This window comes from Acinonyx jubatus, chromosome D3, assembly GCF_027475565.1.
Source record: "Acinonyx jubatus isolate Ajub_Pintada_27869175 chromosome D3, VMU_Ajub_asm_v1.0, whole genome shotgun sequence".
Classification (NCBI taxonomy): domain Eukaryota; kingdom Metazoa; phylum Chordata; class Mammalia; order Carnivora; family Felidae; genus Acinonyx; species Acinonyx jubatus.
The window spans coordinates 50,159,040-50,186,792 of NC_069392.1; the positions used below are offsets into that span (position 1 = coordinate 50,159,040).

The window sequence follows — 27,753 nt, forward strand, 5'->3', positions numbered from 1 at the left end:
AGTCTTCAAACACTTATCATGACCCTAACTACTTGGCAGCCTATGCATATACATTAGCAAACTCACGAAGAATGCATGGGGTGAAGGGGTAAAGGTGGGCTCAGTATTCCTTGGAAACCTAGGCATTTCATCTTGAAAGGAAAAATATTTCTGCTGTTTTAAGCGTATGGTGTTTCCATCATGTCTTGTTTTTTCTTTGGTTGAGCAGCCGCTGTGTCCAGTGTGGGCTACATTCAGCACAGGCTGCTCTTGCCTTACTTTACCTCTTCTGTCCTCTGTATTCCCACAATCAGATCATTTGGTTTGTCCAAAAGATATACTAAGACTTCTTGAAGTCTCTTCACATAAGTGGATATAGAATGTCAGATTATGTTCAGTGAGATGAAGGAAATACCAAGGGAGAAATTATGGCAAGTTAGGAACTGGAGAGTTGGGGTTATAGACTACTTTTGATATGATAGCCAGGGAAGCCAGGGAAGAGATGATTATTGAGATTGAATTGATGGGTGGGAAACACTGAGATATATGCAGTGGGAAGGAAGAACAAATACACAGCTCCAGGATTTGAAAGGGCTTGGGATATGCAAAGGACAATAAAAGAGCAGTATGTCCGGAGAGTGGTGATCAAAGAGGACCATGGTATCAAAGAAGGTTCAAGAGATGAGCAGAAGCCAGGTAATACTGACCTCAGAAATCCATGCTAATAGTCTTCTATTTTATTTTAAGAACAATGAGAAGTCACTGAAAAATCTCAAGGAAAAAATAGGTAGTAAAAACATGTCCAGTTGATAATTATGTGTTTAACGACTCTTACCCCATATTTATATAGCTTCATTTCTATATCTAAAGTGACAGTATTTATTAACAAAACATATGTAAAATAACAGTATGGTTCTGGTATTTTATTCTTATTAGGATATTGGTAAAAACTTTTTGTTAGAAGAGGCTAAAGGATATCTCTATTTTGGTTCTGGGAAAAGTCTCCGCCATAGTCAAAACAGTTCTTGACTTCCATTGATCTAAGCCTAGTCCAAGTGCTTCCGTGGACTACAGTATTTCTCTGGTCATTTCTTTTAGGAATTCTACTTGTGACAAATTCTCATTGTGTCCGGACATTTTCAAAATTTAGTTTTTAAGTTTTTTTTAAGTTTATTTATTTATTTTGAGAGATAGAGAGCAAGAGTGAGCACATGCTGGGAAGGGGCAGAGAGAGAGAGAATTCCAAGCAGGCTCTGTGCTGTCAGCACACAGCCTGTGGCTTGAACTCACAAACCATGAGATCATGACAGGAGCCAAAATCAAGAGTGGGTCACTTAACCGACTGAGCCACTCAGGCACCCTTAGTTTTTAAGTTTTAATCACTGTATTTCTAATGCTTTAAGTATTTATATTTCCATTTACCTTCTTGTAAAATTGTGAAATTGTGAAAATCTGAATGTGTGATTATGGTCTAACTCAAATGTTCTGTGTTACTATCCTCTGCAAAACTCTGATGTTAAAAGCTTTACAACTAAAATAAATTCAGAAATATACCATGAAAAAGAAAAAGAAATATACCATGAACTGAAATCAAAATCTCTAGTGATTTTTGTAGTACTATGGAAAAAGCATTTCTAAAGGCTATCTAGATGAATAAATAAAGCAAAACTTGCAAAAATTAGCAAGAAGATTACATTATTCTAATGGAATTAAAACGATAATATATGCCCACAATAATGAAAATATAGTTGAATACTTTTCAGATTCATCAAGGAGAGAAATATTCTATTGGTACACACAGTAAAAGAAGCCATAGAAAAAGAACAAAACAAAATTTAACAGAATTTAACAAATTCATCCAAAAAATATTTATTGATCAACAGTTATATGCTGTTCTGAACGCTTGGGAGGCATCAATAAATAAACCAGAAAATGACCATTGCACTTATAGAACCTACATTATGGTACAGATGAGAGAAACGATAAAATATTATCTTCTCTTTTACTGATGCCTTCTGGCTGAAACCCCTCTCTTCTCCATATGCCCTAAATTGATCTGGAGGCCTGGGAAAGGAGGCTCAGGGTCTACACTCAACTCTATTCCCCTTCCTCCCCCAGAGCCTGCAGGCTCTCACCCTTTGGACCTTGATCTGCCCTTCTGACCCTGGCTCATCCTCTTTTTATTGCCTAACTTACTAATTGTTTATATGGATGACTGAGAGGCACTGCACCACACCGAAGCTCCTGGCTTTTCTCTGGCTGGGTCCCTGCATTCCTTGCCCCTGTCCAGCCCTGGAAAATTGGCTCTAGCTCAGCAATACTTTATAGCAAGCTCAGTACAAATTAAAAAAAATCCCTCAGTGAAAAAAATATACATATATATTATAAATATTTACATAATTATGTAAATTATATCATATATTTGATGATAAGTACCTTAGAGAAAATGGTAAGAGTGTCAGATATATCACAGCACAGAGTAGTAAAGATAGCTAGACTTCACTGAAAAAAGAGATTTGAGTTAGGAATTGATAAAATGTATACTAAAAACAATGTGCATGACATCAAAAGATAACTGTGACTCTAGGAAAAATTATCACAAATAAAGCATATTTGGCTAATGTCATAAAATTATATAATTTAAGTAGACAAGTTTTTGTAATATTTCATGATGTGTATTAAAATAATGATTTTTAACCTTTAAAGCTTGACAAAATGGACATTCAATACTGTGACATATTTTCTTATTGAATTGAAGGCAATGCATATTACCACACCTTTTCTGAAAAACAAATAGCCAGTATATCCCAACACATATTTAAAATACAATATTCTTTTACCAGTAATTTCACTTATAGGAATTTATCCTAGAAAGTAATCAGAGAGGTTGTCACAGATTTATTTATATGGAGTTGCTGCAGTGGTAAGGTAATAAAAGGGGAAACGTGAAAAAAAATACAAATACCTAAAAGCAAATAAATAATGAAATACTTTTTGGAACATCTTTTTATTCTAATCTTCTCTGCAATTAATCATTACTACATGGATTCAATACTACTATCACCTTTTTCCATTGTCATCATTTGATGACAAGCAATTATCTCCCAGATTTTCTCTATGCATATGTTGTGTAATAAACTCTCTGACCAATGCATTCTCAAGAGGGAATATAGGCGATCTTTATACAATTAAGCCAAACATACTCACACCCTTGCCTAAAATACTGTAAGGGCTTTGTGTTGTTTTTAGAATAAGGAGCAAATCATTAGTGTATCCTATAATATCCTTAATATAGTCTATAATTCCCTGGGGGGCTGGGCCATGACCTAGTATTCAAACTTCATTCACACCAGGTTTCCTCCTCCTGATCTGAGTTCTGGTCAAACCTGCCTTATTTCAACTTCTTTAAAGTACCCATATCATGCTCATTATGGCATAAAGCAGGCAAATACTCAGTTTAAAAATGAGCAAACTGATGAATTATTAAAAGAATGAATAAAAAACTAGTGCAGTTTACAGTGGACAAAATACAGAGAATATACTGCCACAGTTTAAACCATAGTCTCTGGGATAACACAAGTGATTGCTTTAAAGAGAATATTTTAAATGAAAAGTAAATATTGTGGGAAATTATAGACATGGTGAAACTGGTGATACAATATTATATTCAATAGACACCATTTATCCGGTAATTTGAATTAAAAATGGGGTTGAGGTATGAGACAAGAATTGCATATATAAATGTTGAAGTCTGCTCATATGAGATTAAGCTGTCAGCAATTTAACTCAAAATGTCTTTTTTATGTATGGGTTATGTTGAAGGCACTTTATTTGGTGATAAGAAAATAAAGCTGAAGCAGGCACATTTCCTAATATACTTTAGTCTTAATAAGGGTATTATACCATTAAAAAAAGAGTATCAGAATACAGAAAATAAATGCAGTGCATATGCATGAACATAGAAATAAGGTTTCTGAAAATAGAAACTGTTATAAAAATAGAAGCAGAAATATGTACTTACTTTCTCAATTTAGGTACACTCAATTTACAGAAATCCTTCTGAATCTAAGTAGTTTCTATTGTATGGCAAAAACAAAATATAAGGGCTGTGAATATATAGCTAGCTCTTAACTTGTTTTGAAAAATCAAAATGAAGTGATGATGATTTGATTGTAGAATTTTTTTCTTCATGTGTCTAGTCATTGGGGGGGAATTTATTAAGTGTAGATGACAAGGGTAAAATGAAAGCTAAGAAGTACCAAAGAAATTCTCTGTGCTTTATGCCAGAAAACTTAGTGATCCTTCTCCCCCAAATGAGTATGTTGACACATTTCAGCAGAGGTGCTGGAAGTTCAGGACTACAAATAAGAAAGAACGTGAAAGTTCTTTTTTTTAAGATTGATCTTTCCTTTAAGGCACAATCAATCTATCACATAGTTGACACCATTTTGTATTTTGTGTCATTATCTGAAGCAATGATCTTATGAAAAATACATGGATCACTAACCTAGTCAGTGAATGTGAACAGATTCACCCAAACTAGCTGAGTGACCTTGCACAGACCACTTAGCCTTTCTGTGCCTCAGTTAGCCAGCTGTGAAAAGATGTTTCTATAAATGCCTTTGCAATTCATTCTGGCTCTACAAATCAATCTAAACAGCACATTTTTTAAAAAAATGTAAATAATAAAATATGCAACACGTAAAATAACCGAGTATAAAAATATCATCCCAAAAGCTGACAAAACCAAGTAGATATTCTGGATAAGAAACTGGTTCCTCAAAAAGCTGAAAAGGATAAGGGGGCTTCTGTGAGTGGAATGTTGCAAAGACCACAAAGGATCAGAGACATCACTATAAGCATGAAACCTACAGATAACACAATGACACTAAATCCACATCTTTCTATAATAACACTGAATGTAAATGGACTAAATGCTCCAATCAAAATACATAGAGTATCAGAATGGATAAAAAAAACAAGAACCATCTATTTGCTGTTTACAAGAGACCCATTTTATTTTATTTATTTATTTTTTTTAATTTTTTTTTTCAATGTGTATTTATTTTTGGGACAGAGAGAGACAGAGCATGAACGGGGGAGGGGCAGAGAGAGAGGGAGACACAGAATCGGAAACAGGCTCCAGGCTCTGAGCCATCAGCCCAGAGCCTGACGCGGGGCTCGAACTCACGGACCGCGAGATCGTGACCTGGCTGAAGTCGGACGCTTAACCGACTGCGCCACCCAGGCGCCCCACAAGAGACCCATTTTAGACCTGAAGATATCTTCAGATTGTAAGTGAGGGGATGGAGAATGATCTATCATGCTACTGGAAGTCAAAAGAAAGCTGGAATAAGCCATAAGTATATCAAACTAGATCAGACAAACTAAAGGTTGTAACAAGAGATGAAGAAGGGCATTACATCATAACTACAGGGTCTATCCATCAAGAAGAGCTAACAATTGTAAATGTTTATGCAACCAATTCAGAAGCACACACATATATAAAACAATCACAAAAAGAAGAAACCTTATTGATAAAAATGTGGTAATTACAGGGGACTTTAATACTCCACTTACAACAATGGACAGACTATCTAGGAAGAAAATTAATAAAGAAACAATGGCCCTGAATGATACACTGGACCAGATGGACTTGACAGCTTTATTCAGAACTTTTCACCTAAAAGCAGCAGAATACACTTTCTTCTTGAGTGCACACAGAAATTCACCAAAATGAATCACACACTGGATCTCAAAACAGCACTCAACAAGTATAAAAGACTTGATATCATACCATGCATGTTTTCAGATCACAATGCTATGAAACTTGAAATCAACTACAGGAAAAAGTTTAGAAAACCTCCAAATGCACTGAGGTTAAAGAACATCCTACTAAGGAATGAATGGTCAACTAGGCAATTAAAGAAGAAATTTAAAAAAATATATGGAAACAAATGAAAATAAAAACATGACAGTCCAAACCTTTTGGGATGCAGCAAAGGCAGTCATAAGAGGGAAATACATTGCAATCCAGGACTATCTCAAGAAACAAGAAAAATTCCAAATACAAAATCTAACAGCACACCTAAAGGAACTAGAAACAGAACAGCAAAGAAACCCCAAGGCCAGCAGAAGAAGAGAAATAATAAAAATCAGAGCATAAATAAACAATATAGAATCCATAAAAACAGTAGAACAGATCAATGAAACGAAAAGTTGTTTTTTTGAAAAAATAAACAAAATTGATAAACCCCTAGCCAGACTTCTCAAAAGGAGAAAAGACCCAAATGATAAAATCACAAATGGAAATGGATTTATCACAACCAATACCTCAGAAATACAAAACAATTAACAGAGAATACTATGAAAAATTACATACCAATAAACTAGACAACATAGAAGAAATAGAAAAATTCCTAGACACCCACACACTACTAAAACTCAAATGGGAAGAAATAGAAAATTTGAACAGACCCATAACTAGCGAAGAAATTGAATCAGTTATCAAAAATCTCCCAACAAATAAGAGTCCTGGGCCAGATGGGTTCCCAGGGGAATTCTACCAGACATTTACAGCAGAGTTAATACCTATCCTTCTCAAGCTGTTCCAAAAAATAAATGGAAGGAAAGCTTCCGGATTCATTCTATGAAGCCAGCATTACCTTGATTCCCAAACCAGACAGAGACCCCACTATAAAAGGAGAATTACAGGCCAATATCCCTGATTAAAATGGATGCAAAAATTCTCAACAAGATTCTACCAAATCAAATTCAAAAGCATATAAAAAGAATTATTCACCATGATTAAGTGGGATTCATTCCTGGGCTGTAGGGCTGGTTCAATATTTGCAAATCAATCAATGTGATACATCACATAATAAAAGAAAAGATAAGAACTATATGATCTTGTCAATAGATGCAGAAAAAAACATTTGAAAAAATACAGCATCCTTTCTTAATAAAAACCCTGAAGAAAGTCGGGAAAGAAGGAACATACTTAAACATCATAAAAGCCACACATATAAAGCCCACAGCTAATATAATCCTCAATGGAGAAAAACTGAGAGCTTTCCCTCTGAGATCAAGAATATGACAGCAATGTCCACTCTCACCACTGTTGTTTAACATAATGTTGGAAGTCCTAGCCTCAGCAATCAGACAACAAAAGGAAATAAAAGGCATCCAAATTGGCAAAGAAGTCAAACTTTCACCTTTTGCAGACAACATGATACTCTACATGGAAAACCCAAAGAGTCCACCAAAAGGCTATTAGAACTGATACATGAATTCAGCAAAGTCACAGGGTACAAAGTCAATGTACAGAAGTTGACTGCATTTCTATACAAAAATAATGAAGCAACAGAAAGAGGAATTAAGAAATTGATCCCATTCACAATTGCACAAAGAAGCATAAAATACCTAGCATAAAAACCTAACCAAATATGTAAAACTATAGAAAACTTATGAAGGAAATTGACGAAGACACAAAGAAATGGAAAAACATTCCATGCTCAAGGATTGGAAGAAAAATTATTGTTAAAATTTCAATACTTCCCAATGCAATCTACACATTCAATGCAATCCCAATCAAAACAATAGTCAAAGTAATATTGAAGAAGAAAACCAAAGCTGGAGGCATCACAATCCCAGACTTCAGCCTCTACTGCAAAGCTGTAATGATCAAAACAGTATGGTATTGGCACAAAAACAGACACATAGACCAATGGAATAGAATAGAGAACCCAGAATTGGACCCACAAATGTATGGCCAACTAATCTTTGACAAAGCAGGGAAGATTATCTAATGAAAAATAGTCTCTTTAGCAAATAGTGCTGGAAGAACTGGATAGTAACATGCAGAAGAATGAAACTAGACCACTTTCTTACATCATACACACAAATAAACTCAAAATGGGTAAAAGATCTAAATGTGAGACAGGAAACCATCAAAACTCTAGAGGAGAAAACAGGCAACAACTTCTTTGATCTCAGCCGCAGCAATTTCTTGCTCAACAAGTCTCTGCAGACAAGGGAATTAAAAGCAAAAATGAACTATTGGGACCTCATCAAGATAAAAAGCTTTTGCACTGCAAAGGAAACAATCAACAAAACTAAAAGGCAACTGATAGAATGGGAAGAGATACTTGCAAATAACATATTGGATAAGAGGTTAGTATCCAAAATCTATAAAGAACTTACCAAACTCAACACCCAAAAAACAAATAATCCAGTGAAGAAATGGGCAGAAGATATGAATAGACACTTTTCCAAAGAATATATCCAGATGGCCAACAGACACATGAAAAGATGCTCAATGTCACTCCTCATCAGGGAAATACAAATCAAAACCACACTGAGATACCACCTCACACCAGTCAGAGTGGCTAAAATTAACAACTCAGGAAACAACAGATGCTGGTGAGGATGTGAAGAAACAGGAACCCTCTTACACTGTTGGTGGGAATGCAAACTGGTGCAGCCCCTCTGGAAAACAGTCTGGAGGTTCCTCAAAAAATTAAAAATAGAACTACCCTACGACCCAGCAATAGCACTACTAGGAATTTATTCAAAGGATACAGGAATGCTGATTCATAGGGGCACATGTACCCCAATGCTTATACCAGCACTTTCAACAATAGTCAAATCATGGAGAGAGCCAAAATGTTCATCAACTAATGAACAGATAAAGAAGATGTGGTTTATATATACAATGGAATACTACTTGGCAATGAGAAAGAATGAAATCATGTCATTTTCAGCAACATGGATGGAACTGGAAGGCATTATGCTACATGAAATAAGTCAGAGAAAGACAGATATCATATGTTTTCACTCATATGTGGAACTTGAGAAGCTTAACAGAAGACCATGGGGGAAGGGAAGGGGAAAAAATAGTTACAAACAGAGAGGGAGGGAGGCAAACGATAAGATATTCTTAAATAGAGAAACTTGAGGGCTGATGGGGGGAAAGGAAAGAGGGAAAATGGGTGATGGATACTGAGGAAGACACTTGTTGGGATGAACACTGGGGTTGTATGTAAGCCATGAACCATGGGAATCTACCCCCAAAACCAAGAGCACACTGTACATACTGTATGTTGGCCAATTTGACAATAAATTATATTTTAAAAATAAATAAATAAGATGAAGGTGTCATGATTTAGAAAAAGCTGAAAAGGATAAGAAAACCTAAGAGAAGAATAAGAGCTATTATTGTAGAAATAGTAAAGAAAACTGAAGAAATATATATTCACTCACAAATATAATTATTCCCAGGTAATACCATTTATAAATCACAGTGAGCAAGTTAAACCTCCCTTCGACACATTAACAATGTAGGGAAAAAAAAATCAAACACTAAAAGAAGAAAAAAAAAAGCATGAGAACCTGAATGAATGTTTCTTTAGACTAAGTCATTGAAATCATTCTTTACCAATATTCAGATTTAAAATGTTATTTCTTTACAGTTTATAAAATATTTCCACATATATTGCTATACTTCCATGTATCTCTTTTACAGAAGAAGAAACTGACACTCATAGAAGTAAAATGACTTGTCTACAATCATTAGCCAATAATTGGAAAAAATAGAAATCAAGTTCACATTTTTTAAATTACAAATCTAAATTTTCTCTTGATAAATGATTTTCAGGGTTAATATTTATATTTCCTAGAGGGGAAAAAAAGCAAGTTTTCTTATGTTATTAATATAATCAAGGATATTTGCTTTGAAACAAATAGGCCTCACTGATATAGTAAATCAAATAAAGAACCGTTAGCAACCACATAAATCTATCATAAATTAATTCCATGGCTTATTGAGAAGAGCAGGACACTTAATTACAGGCAGTGGCCTCGGCATTTGTTTTACCACATATGCACAGATGGGTGTCCTGTTCACCTTTTCCCTCCATCCAGCAAAATACAGGCAGGACTACTCATGATATTTGACCAGATTATAACATAATGTAATGTGCAACACTACAATTTTATCAGTTGTATCTGGAAATAAGATTCACTGGGTATGGTTGGTAAGGCTTACTACATAAGTGAATGAAGGCAGACAAATCATAAACAGTGCTCTGTGACCTTCACAAAATTAGGCCTCTTGTGCTACATAGCCCAGCCTCCACCTTGATTAAGTTGAGAATGCTTAGTTTTGTAAAATCCTGACAAAATGTCTGATACCACTTTAAATGGCTGCCTAGACCTGAATCACTGTTAAAATAGCTCTCTGTATTTCAATTAGTCAACACTAGAAAAGACGAAATTTCTTTGAGAAGGGATTCCAATACTAGAATCATCATTGGTCTCTGAAGAACTTAAATACAATTTTGAGAACAGTGACAGTGACAATTAATCAACCTGGTTATTAGTTAGGATTATCAGGGGATACGGTGCCAATAGCTTGCTAAACAAACACATGCAATCACCCTATTCTTCATTTGAGGTGCCTCCCTATACTATGTAGTCAAATGGGGATTTGGTAAATGACCAGACTTATCAAATGTGTCATGTTATTAAGAGGAAGCTGTGATATACTAAATATAATATTATCTTAAAAATTATTATACTACATATATATTTTTCAATATGAATTATTGTCATTATTTCTTCCTCGTCAGAACTCAAAAAAAACACTATTGTGAAGGCAAAATGGTATAGCCACTTTGGTAGATAGTTTTGGGGTATCTTTCAAAACTAAACATACTCACAAAAGTATCCAGTAATTGCACTCCTTGATTATTTACCTAAAGAGTTAAAAACCTATATTTACAAAAAAACCTGAACTCAGATGTTTATAGGAATTTTATTCAAAATTTTCAAACACTGGCAACAACCAAGATATCCTTCAGTAAATGAATAGATGAACTATGGGTGATCCAGATAATGGAATGTTACTCAGCACTTAAAATAAATGAGCTACCAAGCTATGAAAAGACATGGAGGAACCTTAGGTGGACATTAATAAATGAAAGAAGCCAATCTGAAAAGGCTATGTACTATACCAATCCAATGATCTATTTAACATTCTGGGAAAGGCAAAGCTATGGAGACAACAAAAAAGATCAGTAGTTTCCAGGGGTGTGGGAATGGGACAGGAATAATAAAGCACATAAGATTATTAGGGCAGTAAAAGTATATGATATTGTAATGATGAATATATGACACTGTGCATTGTCCAAACTCATATGGAGTGGGTAACACCAACAGTGAACCCTACTGGAAACTATGGACTTTGGGTAGTTATGATGTGTCAATGTTGGTTTTTTCTTAGGTAAAAAAAAAATCCATTTTCATGAGCAACGTTGATAATGGGGAGGCTATACATGCACGTGGGGGGGTGGTAAGAGGTATATGGGAAATCGCTATACCTCTCTCTCAATTTTGTTGTAAATCTAAAATTGCTCTAAAAATGAAGTCTTTAAAAAATTAACTTACATTAAATGAAAACACCATTGCAACATATGAATTGGACACATTCTAAAAGTTCAACTATCTTTTTAAATGGTAGTAGGTATACAAATAATTGTAAGCAGTATAAGGCATTGAAGTTAATATTAGTAACCAATATATTAAGTGCTTAGTACGTGGCAGTCTCTGTGATGAACACTTCACATCAATTATCTCATTTGATCCTCATGGGGATTTTGTACAGAAGGAGCTACCACTATGTAAAGGAGAAAACTGGCAAGAAAACTTACACAACTTAGTCACAAAGGCAGAAAATGCCAGTGTGCTCTGGTGAGGATTCAGGATGCCTGGCTCTATAAGCCTAATATTAATAATACTAATTTTTATAGGACTTAACTATAAGATTTCTGGGTAAAAAATTTTAAAAAACGTTATCAAGTTCTATATTGTAAATCAGGAAAACATGTTTTCTTTTCTCCTTACTTGACAGTCACTGCCCTTGGAGTTTGGTCTCATCAAAGTTGGCAGGGATTCCTGTTGTTTGATAAAAAATAGGAAGGAATTAGAGGCTGAAAATTCAGGAGATACAGAATTTGGGTGATGTGAATCCTCAGAGTCACTCTCATGTCCTGATCATCCTTTTCTTTATTTACTCTAGAATTTTCCTCTCTGTTTTCTTATCCAATATATCACTTGCTATTTAGAAATAAGATTTTTCTTCTTTCCTAATCCACTATAGCATAGCCATAAATATATAGATTTTCCAATCTGTCTTTTAACCTCCAAGACTTTGGAGATTTTCTTAAGGCTGAGTAACAACAGGGGAAAGTGTAATAATTGTGTTTTAAAGGTGAAAAGATTCACCTGCAAGGAGACTAACAGTAATGCATGCCTCTGGCATTTATTGGAGTGTAAATGGAGTTAAGCTACTCCTCCTTGCTGGCTCATGTTTGGAGTGGTTTTCAAGTATATGAATTTCAAAAATATCAACAATTTAGAACCTTAATCCCTGAGTGAAATAAAGTGAATAGAGTGTAAAATAACCTCTAATGAGAAATCTTTGCCTGATACACAAGAGAACATTGATTCACAAGAGTCCTTGCACATTCACTTCCTGAACTCACAGGAAGTGAATGTGATGTTGAACATTCTTTACCGGTCATAAACGAAAAGCATTCATCAAATTTGATGAATGTGTGCTCACCCAACTGCTTTAGTGTATTTATTGTCATTTTTTATATGGATATAATTTTGAAATGGTCTTTGATTTAAATGATGAGGAAATAAGGTTTGTTTTGTTTTGTTTTGTTTTTACTATAGAGACTTAAGAATGATCTTTTGTATCTAGGGACCTCTAAATATTTTTTTTTACATTTTCCAGAAAAACAGTATACCTTTTGACTTAAAGCAAATATTTAGCCTGTGGCCAATTAAATAAGATAAAAAATTGAAAAGTTATTCACATTGAACATGAACAATGATACATTTATATCTACCATCTCTGCAACTCTTTTCTATTTTCCATTTATCCTTTGTTTCTATTTTCCTTGTTCTTCTGTGCTCTGATTTTAATTGAGCAATTTGTATATTCCATTTGATCTCCTATTGTAGCATATAATTTTTTGTTCCTTTTTAGTGATTGCTCTATTGTGCACAATATTTACTTTTATAAATCTTAGTCCACTTGCATTTAACACAGTATTGCTCCATGTTTAGTGTAGCTCCCTTATCAAAAAATATTCCTCCCTCGTGTCATTTGTGATACTTCCGTTATTCATTTTATTTCATGTGATATAATGCCCTAGTACACTGTTACCATTATGCGCTAAACAGTTATCTTTTAGATCAATAATGAATAAGAAAAATAAGGAAGATTTTGTCTTCCTTTCATTGATTCCTTCGGAGACACTCTTTCTCATGAAGATGAAAGTTCCTGAGCCAGCCTTCTCATTTCCTTCTGCTTAAAAACTTTCCACTAACATTACTTGCAGGGCAGATCTGATGGCAAAGAATTCCCGTAGTTTTTTTTTTTGTTTTTTGTTTTTTTCTGTTTGAGAAAGTGTTTACTTCTCCTTCACTTTTAAAGTATAATTTTGCTGGATACAGAATTCCAGGGTGATAGTTTGGTTCTTTTGGTACTTTGAATATTTCACTACACTCTTTTTACTTTCATACTTTGTGAAGAGAAGCTCAATGTAATCACCATTCTTGTTTCTCTGTAGGTAAGGTTTTCCCTTTCCCCAACTCTGTCTTTGATTTTCTGCAGTTTAATGGGATATGCTTAGGTGCAAAAAGTTTGGTATTTATCTGCTTCATAGTGTCGTCTGACTTCCGGCATTTGTGGTTTGTGTCCACCATTAATTTTGGAATATTCTCTGCAATTATAACTTCAGATATTTCTTCTGTTCTTTTATGTTCCTTATCCTTCTAATATTCTGATTATGCGTGTTACACCTTTTTAAATTGTCCCACAGTTGGAGGATATTCTGGGGGTTTTCTTTCCAGTTTTTTTTTTTCCTTTTTACATATCAATTGTGGAAGTTTCCATTGACACATCTTCAAATACACCGATTCTCTTCCCAGCTATGCTCATTCTACCAATGAGCCCATCAGCAATATCTTTTATTTCAGTAGCAGTGTTTTTTTCTTCTAGTAGTTTTTTTTTAACTTTTTCTTTGAATTTGAATTTCTGTTTATATTACCCATCTGTTCCTACATGCTGTCTTCTTTTTTTTCTCCTTCACTACAGCCTTTAACCATTAGAAGTATTTCTCCTGTGTATAGCTCTTTAAGTCCTGACCCCTTTGGACTGTAGTTTTTCTCCCTCGGTGAGACATTAAATCTGGAAGGCTGAGGTAAGGAGGGGTTGCCATCCATGAACTGAGAGAAGACCTCCAAAATTCTTTCCCATGGAATGTAAGCATCTTTTATAGGAGTGTCTGATGGGGTTTCTGGAGGTAAATCTCACAATCTATGGGGTTTCCTTAAAACTGTACCTTCAGGATTTTTTCACACTCATGCTAGTCCACAGTAGCCTCTACCAACTTATCAAGATGTCAGTTAGGTATTCCTACCAGTTTATGTCTCTAACAGCTTTAGTTCCCTGTAAGCTCATCTTAGTTTTATCTCTCTGAAAGTACCTGTCCCTTCCAAGTTTCAGTGACAGCTTTCTCTGTGTCTTCAGTTCCCTGACAGGTCCAGGAAAAGTTGTCGATTTTTCAGTTTTCCACCTTTTATTTATAGTAAGAACATGAGTGACCACTACTTGTTTACATGTTAGAGCTAAAACCAGAAGTCCCTGGTAACATTTTTAATTACTTTTCACACTGTAAATCCTATGCATTTGTAATTACATCTTTCTCTTAAACAACTTCCTGTAGCACCAAAGTCCTATAATAAAAGGCAGTGCATTTTCACTAGGTAATTTATATCATAAATTACTGTCTCATGGGTTAGATTTAATCTCCTATGCTTGCTGCTTCTGGTAACGTCTAAAGTACTGGTCCAGAACTTTTTTCATAAACTTAGATCAACAGGTAGAGTTAAGAGAAACTATTATACATCATCTATTTTGCCATGTAGCATACAACCAATACAGAACATAAGAAATTCTTTTTTTAATTATTTTTTTAAGTTTATTTATTTATTTCGAGAGGAGGGAGGGGCAGAGAGAGAGGGAGAGAGAGAGAATCCAAAGCAAGGTCCATGCTCAGCACAGAGCCCCACTTGGGGCTCTATGTCACAACCCCAAGATCATGACATGAACCGAAAACCAGAATTGGACACTTAACCAATTGAGCCACTTTTCCCTTCTCATCTCTGTTGTTCATAGAATTGTTTTCCTTCATTATTTCCAAATTCAGTTATTTGGTTTACTTATGCTTCTGTCTCCCAGTATTTCCTTATAAAATGATAACATCATGCATACATTATTCTTTAATATCCTATAATGACAAATATATTTAAAAAGGAGAAACTGAGGAACGATAAGGTTATTTAAAAATAGAAAAGTCAGGGGCGGGGCGCCTGGGTGGCTCAGTCAGTTGAGCATCTGACTTTTGCTCAGGTCATGAACTCGTGGTCTGAGTTCAAGCCCCACGTCCGGCTCTGTGCTGACAGCTGAGAACCTGGAGCTTGCTTCAGATTCTGTGTCTCCCTCTCTCTCTGCCCCTCCCCCACTCTCTGTCTGTCTGTCTCTCTCTCTGTGTCAGAAGTAAACATTAATAAAAATTAAAAGAAAAAAAAGAAAAGAAAAGTCAGGGTACCTGGGTGGCTCAGTCAGTTACGGGGCCGACTTTGGCTCAGGTGCTGATCTAACAGCTCCTGGGGTTCAGCCCTCAGTGGGGCTCTGTGCTGACAGCTCAGAGCCTGGAGCCTGCTTTGGATTCTGTGTCTCCTCTCTCTCTCCCCCTCCCCAGCTATTCTCTGACTCTCTCTGTCTCTCAAAAATAAACATTAAAAAAATAGAAAGGTGGAAAGATAATTATAAATCTTGTACAAAATACTACATTTAAATGATAATTTTTCTATTTCTTGGAATATTAATAATATATACATATACATACACATATATACATATATAACTACTGTTAGATGCAGTATTTTCTCATGTTTCACTCTTTGGTCTTCTCATTTAGTACCTTCTCCTGACATGACATCACCATTATTACAGCTTTGAATACCATTTAGGGGTTGTTATCCAAAGAATATAAGCTAAGAATATAGTCTGATATAATCTAAGTACCAGATATTATAAAAGCCTAATTGACATAATTATGTGATACTTCATAAGCATGTTTAGCTCAAAATGTTATAACCTGAATTTATGATTCTCTAACCAAGGGAAGAAATAGAAAACTGTGTAAAAACAACACAAAAAAGAAAGAAAGAGACTGAGATAGACAGGGAGAGAGAAAAAGAAAAGGAAGGAGAGAAGGAAGGAAAGAAAGGAGAGAGGAGGGAGGGAGGAAGGAAGAAAACAAGAAAGAAAGAAAATATTCTAATACCCTAGATAGTGGCAGTATTCACCCAACTGCACAAGGCAGAAATCTGTAAGTTCCTCTTACGTCCTTTCTCTCAAACTTCCATATCTGACCAGCCACCATGTTTTACAGATTTGACTTCTACATAAATTTCAGCTTCATTCCACCTTCATTATGTCTGCCCTACAACAAGCTTCCATCATATCTTGTCTGGAGATTCTTCAGTGGTAGCCCATTGTTCTTTACCTGAATGCAAACCTTTTAATTTAGACATAAAGAACCAGAAGAATCTAAATATTATCAACTTTGTGCCACTCATATTATACCTTTTTCTCCTTTGTTTTCTTCTTTCTGATCAAATTGCCCTTGTCTTTTTCTCAATGACTATGCTAGTTTCTTCTTTGTATCCTTCTTAGAAGGCATTCCTTCTTCCAGAATATTCTTCCTCTTTTTTTTAATTAAGACTAAATATTTACAACCTATCTAAAACAACTCTTTCTCAAAAACTTTGTACTGAAATTTTCATCTTGATCTGCCCCTTGTCTCATATACCAGCATAACAACCTATTATTATTATTCACCACAATTCCTTTAAATATTTGATGATGTGGTTATTTTATAACTATATTCCCTATTAATATTCCTTTCCAATAGAGCAGGGATTGTATATTTCTTTTTCTTTGGCTTAATATTAGTAAATAGCATAGTCTTGACTCATGGTGGGTGCTGTATTAATATTTGTTAAACAAATAATAGTGATTTTACTAAAAAACAAAATAAAAACATAGTTTGTAATTTATTTTTCCACAATTTCCAACACATATCAAAATGTCATATGTTCTAGCCAAGAACCTAGTAATTAGATACAGAAAGATGAAACTTTAAGTTATTTAGGATGGCTATACAGGGTTTGCAATATGACAGTAGTAATAAATAAAGTAAGTTGCATTTATATGTAGAGTCATTGTAACCATCATTAAAACGCATATTAAGATTTACTTATGTTTACACAGGGGCACATATGCTGAGGAAAACAACTTTATTATAAATATATAATATATATTATTTATACTTTTTGTAACTCAGTGCTTCATATTTTATATAATACAATATAACATATGCATACACTATAACATAAACATAGAAGTTAAATAAACTACATACATTAATATGTTATGTTAATATTACATATTTAATATATTATATTATAATTGTATATAAACATGCATCACAATTTATATTATACTATATTCTAATGCAGTTAATAATATACTTTATTAATATACTATATATTACATAGATGTGAAATAAAAATTTGTTATATAAACATATACACTTAGTAGAACATATATGGTGGATTGAAAATATATTACACACATTTAACATATGTTCACATTTCCATTAGAGAGGACTTATCCTAATTTTTTTAACATTTCCTTAAGAATGTTAACAAATTCCTGCTTTTCCCTAGTTTTCCTATTTCCATGTGGAAGTTTTAAAAAGACCTGATTTTTAACAGATAATTATTAAAGTCATTTTATGACATCTACAGTAAATTTTAATTTCACAAGAAAGAGCAAGTCTATTTCAGTCCTTGTTTTAAAAACATAATGTTTTCAAATATTATTGAATCATATAATGCCCTTGTTAATCTTTACAGTGACAAATCTACATATATAAGACATACCTGGACATTTAGGTGATACCACTCTCAGAAATAATGCTTCTAAGTTTTTAAGTCTCCAAGAATAAAATAACATTCTGAAGAATCACCACTAGAGAACATCAAGGATTTTATCTTTTGAGTTTTTAAATTAAGCTCCAATTGAACCTTCATAAATGCTTGATTTCAGTCCTTGGTTTCTGAATTCATTTTTCCCTGGGAAATGAAATGCCATTGAACTGTCACTCAAACAGAAAACCTGATCTTTTGGTTCCTTCTTACCGAAAGCAGAAGAGGTTAAATAATATCATATTTACTCATGTTTTCCTTTGGATATCATTTAATCTTCTGCCTCAGTCATCTCTGTGAAATCCTTAAATTACTATTGCTTATTTTTCATTCGCTTATTTTGAAAACAAATTCTAAATAAATAACTTGATTTTTTAAAGTTATTTTTTGAGATCTTTTGGTAAATTTCTATGAGATGAGAAAAAGAAAACCTACATGAGCAAAAAGTGGCATTCACTAATTTTAAATAAATGAGGAAAATCTAATTTGAATTAGTTACACACAAATCTAAGCCATAGCTTTCTTTCAAAATATATGGCTTAATTCATATTAACTGCAATTAGTTGCAAATAATTTATTAACAAAGTTCCAAGTAAAGATACCATTCAGCCTACTTTGATAAATGAGTATTTAAAAGTGTCCATCTTAATTCAAATAAAAGGAGATTGATAAAATGATTTTAACAATTACTGGAAATTACTTTGCTTTCTTAAGCAGTCTAATTACTTTTCTTCATAAGTTATCAGTTTTTTGTTTTTTGTTTAAATAAACACAATATTAGATTAAAGATGCCAATTCTTGGCTACTCTTCCCACTGAGGAATTCTCTTTGCAGGAAATGCTAGGGAGAACTCAGAAAAAAAGTGGGAAAAATGCTACTGGAAATAGTAGGAAACAGAATCCTTGTTATAAAGCTTCAAAATGCTTAGCAAATTGTGTCCTGGAGATATATGGAAAGCAGACCTTGTAAGCAATGGATACAATTTTCAAAATATTGAAGATGTTGCTTATAGTAAAATGGGGGAAGAGGGAGATAAATTAAGGGAAGATGTGCTAAACAAACTGAACCAGAACCTGATGATTTGGAAAATTCTCAGCCTATTCAGATGACAGAAAAACAGTAAAATTAAGAGACTTCTTTGGAAAGTAGAACATAGAGAAAGCTGAGAGTATGGTGGTTTCAATGCCTTAACATATCAGAAAGATCAATAGATTATTCAGTCACACAAAATCAAACCAGAGTCATTCAGTCAAATCAGAGGCTCTCTAGACAGTTTAAGGATATTGCCTATCACCCATCTCAGTAGAAGCCAAAAGTAGGGAAGGGATTATTTCGGAAAGATCTGTGGAAGAGCCATGTTCCAATGAAGTGATCCCATGAAAAATCCACAAAAAATCCACCATTTCTTGAGAATTTCATATCAGCAGAAATGGAAAGGAAAGGGACAAGAAGACTATGAGAATATAACAAGAAAGAAGGCTGCTGACCCCCATGTTTCTACGGACAGAAAGCAGTGTGAAAAACTACTCAGATACAAACATGTACCCAGTTTCATGAAAACAGAATCATGCCTCCTGGGAGTGTAAAACCAAAAGCTCAGGATTGAACACAGAAACAAGAGGGTGGAATGAGAGCCAGGAGGACTCTTCCCAGCCCTGGAAACTTACCCTGGCTGAATTTCAGAATGGCTCTGGACCAGTGCTTTCGTTTTCTTCACATTTCTCCCAGTTTTGAACTCAAATGTCTATTGTTACCTAATGCTTGTCTCACCACTGTAGTCTGGGAATGTTGTGAGCAGATAATTCATTTCATTATCTTCACAGAACTACAGGTAGTGAAGAGTTGTGATGGGCACCTCATCACACCTCATCTACACCTTATTTGTGTTACTGAGATGCTGAGCTTTGGGACCTGTGAGCTGATGAAATTTAAATGTCATTTGGGAATTTTGAATTGGTGGGATTAGGATGAAATTTTAGACTTTGAGTTAATGCTCTAATGAGACTTCTTAGGACCTAGGGAGGAATGAATGTATACCTTGCATTTGAGAGGGATCGTGGGGCCTAGGAACAGGTAGAATTTTGGCCCCATAACCAGCTGCTGTGCTCATGAGTACACTGTATTCCATGGCAAACGGGACTTTGCACATGTACTTAAGATTATAGTATTAGTTTCCTAAACCTTGGATGACAAATTATAATAAATTTAGTAATTTAAAACAATAAAAATTTAATCCCTCATACTTCTACAGGCTAGAAGTCTGAAGTCAAAGTTTTGTCAGGAACGTGCTGCCTCTGATGGCTCTAGAGAAGAATCCTTTCTTGTCTCTTCCTAGGTTCTGGTGGTTGCGGGCAATCTTTGGTATTCTTTGCCTTGTAGCTATATTCATCCAATCTCTGCCTTGGTTATCACAAGACCTTCTCCTTTCTGTGTCTGTCTGCATCTGTGTCTCCTCCACTCTTTTCCACCAGTCATATTGGAATTAGAGCCCACTTTAATTCAGTATACCTTCATCTTAACTTTACTAATCATGTCTGCAAAAAACCTGTTTTCAAATACAGTAACTTTCTGAAGTTCTGGGTGGACATGAAATTTGGAGGGATATCATTCAATTTAGTTACTGATTGGTTGACCTTAAACTAGAAAGGTTACCCTGGATTCTCTGGGTGGGCCCAATGTAGTCACATAACTCATAGAAGTAGAGCTTACCCCCAGCTGAGAACAGAAGACCAAGACAGAGAGATTTAGAAGAAGGAAAAGTTGGAGATTCCAATTGCCTTTGCTAGCTTAGGGACACATAGAAGGCATAAGAAGGAAATGTATTCTTCCAAAACACTGGAATGATGTTGAGAGTGGATTATTCCCTAGAGCCTCCAGATAAGAATCCATGCCAACTGACACCTTGATTTTGACTTTGTAAGACCTTAAGCATCATTCTGATCAAGACTGCCTGTATGACATACAGAATATTGAGATAATAAGTGCATGTTATTTACACTGCTAAATTTGTGAGATTTGGTATGGCAGCAACAGAAAAAGAATACACTCTTCTTCACAGAATTACTATTTTTTAAATAAGCAATATAGTAAAGACAGCAACACATACTGTGTTATTCTTCTCATTGAGAAACTCGCAGAGGAATGCTCATAGCTGAGGCTTCCTGAATTCTTGACTTTAAAAAATCCCAAGGAAAGTAATAAGTTGTTTAGGTCACTAAATTTGGGGATAGTTTGTTATGCAGTAATAGATAATCAAAACAAACTCTATTTTCAGATAACTAATAATTATCTGAGGATATGGTTATGATCTGTACCATACTTTTATATAACATAAGCTGTCCAAGTCTGTCTTGCTGTTTCTCAGAAGTCTACGTTATTTGAGGTTACGAAAGTTAGCTTCCACTTCCATAAATCTCTTTATCTATACATGTTAGGAGAGAATCCTTCATAATTTTGGCATTTTTGCAAATCTCCTGAATAAAAGATACCGAAAGAATAACTGTATTAACAGGCAGCTTTAGAGTTAAAGGTAGTATCTCCCTAAGATAGAGACAGTGGGAACATTTTGAGCCATGAGACCTTACTCCTCTCTCTCTAGAAACATTTGCTTACTTTAAGGTAAAAAGTACAAAGAAACTTCCTCCTTTTATCTGGAGGAGATCTGGTTAACACTGGATTTCTCTGAAGAGGAGGAGGGATAGAAGTGTTAGCTGCCCTATATAAACTCTCAGTCTTCTATGTTCAAGGTTCCTCTCCTGTGTTACATACAACCTACTGCAGATGCAGGGCAATATCTGGCTCTCATCATGTTGCCCCATGGGGCTTGAGGCTTGAGGAATCCACACTAAGGTATTGTTCTAACTACTGCATTTTGCCATGAGCAATAAACTGCCTGTCTGTCTGATCCAGGAAGCCTCGTGTCATCTGTCAGAAAATATATATGAAACTGTGCAGGCTAACTTGTTAGCTTGCAGGAAGAGTAACATCTTAACCTTTCACAGTTTTGACTTAATGCCAACATAACCCAGACTACCATCAGTGACTAAGTGTATTTTTAGCCGCACTACCATCATCCATTCTGACCCCATGAAATCCATTTTCCTCACAATTGAGTAGCTTAAAAAAAAAAAAATTTCAACATCTTGTTTAACATTTTAAATAATGGATGCCATAATTCCAAACTGTATTTTGAGTCACCACCTCTACCTGCCTGTCAAAGATCATCTTAAGGTATACTTCTCCCCATCCTCCATGCAGATCATCACATGGGTGCTTTTTCAGTTCTTAGTGTACAGAATGCCTGTGCCCCCTAGCCAAGACCAAGTCCTTTCATCAGCTGATACTACTTTGAATTACTTCCTCCTCCTCTCCCTTTTTAACTTATTTGATTTTAATCACCAAAATTTCTTAAATTCTCATCATTTTTATGGTCTCCCTCACTTCTTCAGGGAAGCATTACTAATCCTTAAAAAAGTATATAGACTCTCATTATTTGTTCTCACCACTCTATATCTTTTCCAGAACTTACCATGGATATGTTTACATTTCATTCTGTGATTATTTGGTCCCTGTCTCTCTACACTTGACACTATCAAAGCGAGCACACTCTTTGTTGTTATGACTATTTTACTCTTATTTCTACCACAAACATGACACATATTAATTGTTTTATGTAAGTCTGTCAAGTGAATGAATAAATTCATGAATGGCAACTCTCCCCTAATAATATCAATTGGAACTTCTATTTATGTCTATAATCAAGTAGGTGAAAAATATAAAATACAAAACTGACGTAACATATTAACATAAGAGAAAGGTACGGGGCCCTGGGTGGCTCAGTAGGTTGAGCATCTGACTTGGACTTCAGCTCAGGTCATGATCCCACAGCTCATGAGTTGGAGCCCCCCGTCAGGCTGTGTGCTGACAACTCAGAGGCTGGAGCCTGCTTCAGATTCTATGTCTCCCTCTCTCTCTCTCCACCCCTCCCCCCGCTCTCCCTCTCTCTCAAAAATAAATAAACATTTTAAAAAAGAGAAAGGTACAACAACATATTTACCTTATCACCATACTTTTTTTATTATGTTAGGTAAAGAGACCAGGAAACACCAAAGAAAAATATCAGTGAAATATGCCTTGACATCCTACCTCTCTACTCTATCAGAACCTCCAGAATGGCCTCCTCTACCAATCAATGTCAACAAACAAACATACAAATAATAACAAAACAACATAAAGATCACAGGCAAAAGTATCAGAAGATCTTCATCCAAATTCTTTCCTGTAAGCTGTGTGATCTTCAAGTCTCTTCCTCTTTATGCCTCTATTTTCTCATTTATAGTGTGGGTATTAATTCCCTTATAAATCTATAGTAAGAATTAGTTATATAATATATACTAATGCCAAACACAATGTATTGTGCATACTAGGTACTCAACAACATTTTGTATGTATAAAGTGAGAGTTATATGGTGGTATGCAGAGTAATTTGTTCTACCAGAGTTAACTTAACTCAACCAGAGTTAAGTAAAGAAGTTGTCCCTAATAGAAGTTGACAGGATTAATAAGGGACAAAAATGTTCCCTCAGTCATGCAGGCTATCTCTCCAGAATACTGGACACCGGGGTCCTCTTTCTCTTACCAATATGCTACCTGCCCCAGTTTCTTGACCTCTAAAGTAGAAATCAATGACTGACCTAATACATTCTTCTAAGTTCAACTCTACTGTGTGGAACTTGATTATCTCTTCTATCTCATGAGAAATTTACTTTCAAGCAGAGACCTCAAAGCATTATTTTTAAAAGATCACATTTAAATAATATATGACATTTTTATGATATCACATTCTTATAGAGGTCTTTTGCATTGTAGCTATCTTTTTGAAAACCTACAACTTTTGGATTAGGCTGGGCTTTTGAGTTATCGGAGAACTGTGTACAATCAGAATTGACAGAATATAGATACATTAAATGAAGACATGTTATAATCCAATTTAGTTTCTTATGATTCAATTCTGTAAGATTTACGTCACGGTTGCCTGAATGAAGAATCTCTACCATGATATTTTTATTTCTTCATTTATTTATTCCCTTCATTTTCTGCTATTGTTGTATGTCTTGTCAGTGTGTAATTATCTTATTTGAATATAGTTTATAAAAATGTACGTGGATGCCATGCACACACACACATAACTTAGGAACACAACATGAAATGAATTTAAAAGAAGACAGATGCCTTAAAAATATATTTTTTAATGTTTATTTATTTTTGAAGGAGAGAGAGACGGAGAGTGAGAGGGGGAGGGGCAGAGAGAGAGGGAGACACAGAATCTGAAGCAGGCTCCAGGCTCTGGGCTGTCAGCCCAGAGCCCGATGCGGGGCTTGAACTCACAGGCTGTGAGATCATGACCTGAGCTGAAGTCAGATGCCCAACCAACTGAGCCACCCAGGTGCCCCTTAATATTTTCTAAAGGTAGTAGAAAATATCAAGAGCAAATGAATTTATATCTTTATAATTATTTATGAATAATATAATTTCCTAATATTATTGGATATCATATTCACTTATTTAGTTCCATAATCTGAATCATTGAGAATGGAATTTCAGAAAGTATTAACAGACAAAGAAAAATCTTCAACAGGTTGCAGAATATCTCCTTGTCAATCTATGCTTTCTATTTAATTCTATAAAAATTGAGGTCAGTTAATAGAAAATGCTTTAACATACTCTTAGACAATATTTTTCATATCTTTGCATAGTTTTAAAATAAAAAAATACCATACTACCATTCTTCATATGTATATTTAAATTGTTGTCTGAAGTTTTCTAAAGAAAATATTTATCAACATCAATATAACAAAAAATTTGAAACTTCAGATAGAATGAAAGGATTCAGAAAGTACTTAATTAGCTAGCAACAATATACATACTTCTCTTCACCATTCACCTACATGCCTTTTCTTTGTCTATACATGAAGAAATTTAAAATAAAATTGACAGCTCAAAATTTGTGTATATCGTAATGGATGATAGTAAGACATTAAGATTGAGAAAATAAGTACAACTAAATCAAGGACATTTGAGTCATATGTTTAGAAACTAATACCTAGCACTCTTTTGTTATTTTACTTTTATTTTATTTTTGAGAGAAAGAGAACGAATAAGCAAGCATGAGTGGGGGGGGGGGGCAGAGAGACATGGAGACAGAGAACCCCAAGCAGGCTCCATGATGTCAATGCAGAGTACAATGTGGGGCTTGAACTCACCAACCATGAGATCTTGACTTGAGCCCACTCAAGAGTCTCATGCTTAACTGATTGAGTCACCTACATGCTTCAAGCTTGTATTCTACTTCTATCCACTCCTCTTTGCTTACTCTTGAAATAATGAGTGTCTGCAGAATTCTGTCCATGGTTTTTATCTATTTCAGCTTCCACCACTCTCTGCTGGTGTTCACATGCACTCAACGACCTCTTCCCACATGTTGAGGATATGTAAATCTTCCTAACTCAGTCGTGCTTTGAGCTTGAGCTGTTCCTCTCTAAAGGCCTATTGGAAATCACTCTATAAAACATCTCATGGATACCTCAAAGTCAATACATCAAACAGTATTATCATTGGATCTCTCCTTCCTCAATAGTTATCTTCCTTTTTTGTGCACTCATTTTTATGAATAGCATCATCTTTCGACCATTTGATCAATCTAAAGAGTGGAAAGTTTTATTGAATTGTGCCTCTCCTTTACTCTCTCCATAACCAGTTTTTCTTTAACGTTTGACAGACTGGCAATTCTGTATCAATTATCCCATTCAGTAATTCATTTAATAAATATGTACTAATCACATACTAAATTTTAGGTACTGTTCTGCATTCTGTAGTTCTAGCATCATGAGTTTATATTTTCATGGAGGCAAAGAGACCATAAATGATAAGTGATATAATTAAATCTATAATATGTTAGAAGATTCTTTTTCATAGTATATTATTGAGTGTTTTGCAAAATCCAGCTTGAAAAGAGCAACCATGACATTTTCTGCAAACTGGATGGTGCTGTGAGAGCAAATAATAGGGAGATTGATATACTTTTTTGGGAATCCAGCAGATGTGCCTAAAAAAGTGATGAAAGAATCCAGAATGATGAACTGGATTTGAAGACATTTTTAGATGAATATAAGTTAAATCATTTAAGAAGGGAGAAATAAGCAACTTATCCTATTTATCACTCAATTTATTCATCTTTAAAATGGGCATATAACAATAACTCTAAAGTTATTAGGATAAAATGAATTAAAGCAAATTAAGTCATGAAAAATGTGTTGTATGTGTAAGCATTAGTTGCTGTCAATTTAATATAAATATTATTATTATTTTTATTATTATTAACCATATAGTATGTGAAAGCCATCATGCAGGGTATCATGAAAAAGTGTGTGTGTGTGTGTGTGTGTGTGTGTGAATGCACGCACGCTCACATGCAATTTCAGTAATTGTTTTCCAAGTTGAATAGATTTACACATTTTTTAATGCTTCTTTGAGTCAATCACAAAGGAAATTTAATTGCACAAGTGGAACACCCTAATTTTTCATCAAAACCACAAAACCTAAAAGTAGGACAAGAACAGATAATTTCTAAAAAAATGATTTTTAAAATTCTAAGCTGACATTTCTAAGATTTCAAATGAAATTTCTCTCTGTCACACACACACACACACACACACACACACACACACACACACACACATGCTTTTTTTTCTATCTGGTTTTACTTACAATTTTGCTTCTGAAATAAGATGTTAGCCTAAGGCTTTCTTTTTTAAACAATAGTTATGTTCCTGGCCTGTCCATCCACTGGTCTGCTTGTCTATTGTATTAAAGGCCTGGATGAATTTATTTATAGCCATAATCTTTTCTTTGGGAAATAGCTAAAGCTAATGGTTTATCATCTGTACAACCCCGACAGTCTATCTTCCCTGATTCCTTAGGGTAGCTATCCCCTCCACCTCATCACTCCGTTGGATCTCTGAACAGACATCATCCTTAAAATCCCATTTGTACCATTTGGATCAGGTCAGGAAGAGTAATAGCTCTAATCTTCTTGGAGTGATATTATTAATCTTGAGCAGGTGAGCTCCAAGGTACTTTCTCTAACCTACACATTTAGAAAGCAGAAGCTTTAGGGCTGTAATGAATAAAGCTAAAATGGAAGCCTGCAGCATAAGGGGAAATGATTGTAAGATTAAGCTGTCCTTTAGGTTTGTACTTAAAACTTGTTTACTCTGTTAAATCAAGAGCTTTGAAAAAACTAAAGATAAGTATTAAATGGCTTCCCATGTGAAGTCACTCAGAATAGTATTCCATTATTAATGTTCTTTTTGAGTGGAGACTATACGAAAAATCATAGAACAGTTTAAGTAGCTTTTTTTATTCTAAGATAATTACAATGGCTTTGAGAGGCATTTGTTTTTAAACTGTTTATAAACCTGTTTCTATAACTGACCAATAACCAAACACATTTACAAGCCAAAATAAACTCTTTTATTTTCCCTCTCTCCCCTTCTATTCAAAAACCTCATGTTTGCTGATCTAAAAAAATCCATTCTCCTGCATATAACAGAAAGGGGTGTGTCCTCTCTCTGTTATACACAC

At 34.7% G+C, this 27,753-nt stretch overlaps 1 long non-coding RNA gene across 2 annotated transcripts in view; it reads left to right on the forward strand.

Moving 5' to 3' along the window:
- The first annotated feature begins 392 nt into the window (after positions 1–392).
- LOC113602346 (uncharacterized) overlaps positions 393–27,753 on the forward strand; it is a 111,382-nt gene continuing 84,021 nt past the window's right edge. For both annotated transcript variants that reach the window (XR_008291840.1, XR_008291841.1), the window contains exon 1: positions 393–766. This is a non-coding gene — a long non-coding RNA (uncharacterized LOC113602346). The remainder of the gene's footprint in view (positions 767–27,753) is intronic.